Genomic DNA, 2,162 nt, shown 5'->3' with positions numbered 1-2,162 from the left:
TCAGGTATATTTTACAGCATTAGTTGAGAGATTTTTTTCCTTGAGAAAATTTGGCAAGTACTGTACCTGATATATATCCAAAATAATCGATATTGAATCGAATCGAATTGAATTGGTAATCGAATTGAATCTCAAGCTTGTGAACGAGAATCGAATCGAAACCCAGCCCTAGAAAACACAAAACAGATCAGCACACTCCTCCTACCATTCTACGCTAATTACAAATGTGGGCCTTTGGGCTAACCGGAAGACCTTACAACAAAATCAGGCTCTTATTTCACATTTAACAAATTAACAAAGGTTGTGATTATGTACAATTAAAACTTTAATCATGCAATGCTTTCCTTTTGTTTACAGCCTTGATTTGACATTTCAGTTGCATGTGCAACATGGAATAAATGTTCCAATAAACTACTGGTGACTTTTGGCACTATATAGACAATTCAAAAGTTTGAACTAATACATTTTTTTGAAGTCTACTCACCTAGGTATTCATTTGATCAAAAGTTCCAGCTACCATTACTCCAGAAATCATTCTAATATGCTGATTTAGTGTGCAAGAAACAATGCTAAAAACCGGTTTTGCTGCTTATACTGTATATATGTATACTGTATACAGCTTTAGAGTTTTTTTTACAACCTCTTAAGAATATGCTGTTGTTCTTAAAAGGGGCTATTGTTTGATCTTTTCAACAAATTTCTATAGGGGGAGAAAAGGCTTCAGAGGTTGTTGAGATTCTTCAAAGGTGACCTGATTTTCTAGTTACTGACCCTCCAAACACATTGCTGTACTTGCAAATGTCAGCCTGTCCAATTAAGTCTGCATTAATGTTTTGGGGTCACTGCACTTCAGCAGGGAAAGAATATGATGTTCCAGAAGCATGTGAACAGCGTTACCGCAGGCCACCAATGCAGAGACTCGGCAATCATGAGCTGACAGAGTGAGATGAGACATCTCTGTAAAGTCGAGTTGAATACTTCCATCATAACTCAAGAGACTTGCAGCTAATTATGTAAACACTCTCACAAGTATTCAAACACATTATAAGTGGGTGTGTCACACAATTACCAGTGCATTTCTGGTACATACTATGGTGCGTCGTCACCTAGGAGGGAATCGAGACTAAAAAGCTTTTTAATTAGTCCTAAGGGAGAAGACAGAGAGCGTCTTGAAGTCTGGTTTAGTCCCACAATGCTCAACCAATCTACAGAGGAAAGAGGATTTGTAATGCCATTCAAATCCTAATGGGTCTATATCCTCTGTGACTGATAATACTGTCTGCAGAGCTTGGACTCCCATCCAATAGATTGCTTGCTGAGTGCCAGAAAAGGACCTGGGATCCTTTAGAGATTAGCATTACATTAGCATTGAAATATACTGTAACATTAGGCCTAATTATCTGAGCTCATATATATATATGACTCATTCCTTGTTAAAGCTGTACATTTAATACCTGTGGGTTTAAGTTCATCACATAAAAGCTGAACTGTAGAGGTTTAACTGAACATTATGGGATTTTATGTAAAAATATTCATGCTACTATGTAGCAACAGAAGCTAAAGGAATAGATGTGGCTGTCACTTAAAATGTTGTCAAAATCATATTATTCATGCATCTATGCTGCGTGGGTGCTGAAAAATAACACAATGATATAACACATAGTTTCATTGCAGAGCCTTATAAAAGCCTTTGTGATGTCACAAATACATGACAACATTTGATAAACAAAAGTGTCATCTGTTCTATTGCACATCTGTTTTCATTACAATTAATGCTTGTCGCAAAGCTCATGCTGTGAATTGCTCACTCATTCACAATTCACTACAGAAAAGAGTGTCATACAACTAAGGAGCATGTGTGACAGAGGACAGAAAAACATAAATACAGTGTATTCTTGAACGTATGGACATTGCAATGACGGAATTGTATTATATATATAATAGTATATATATATATATATATAATATTACAAATGATTTTTATTTCTTAAAAAAAAAAGTTATTTCTTTTGAAGCTTCTACTCAAAAATCTTGAAAAAAAAACATGTATCAGTTTCCAACTGTTTATAACATTGATAAGAAATGTTTATTGAGCACAAAATCAGCATATTAGAATGATTTCTGAAGGATCATGTGACACTGAAGACTGGAGTAATGATGAT

Source organism: Sinocyclocheilus anshuiensis, unplaced genomic scaffold (genome assembly GCF_001515605.1).
Source record: "Sinocyclocheilus anshuiensis isolate Anshui unplaced genomic scaffold, SAMN03320099.WGS_v1.1 scaffold51, whole genome shotgun sequence".
Classification (NCBI taxonomy): Eukaryota; Metazoa; Chordata; class Actinopteri; order Cypriniformes; family Cyprinidae; genus Sinocyclocheilus; species Sinocyclocheilus anshuiensis.
Note: the sequence above shows the minus strand (reverse complement) of the source record.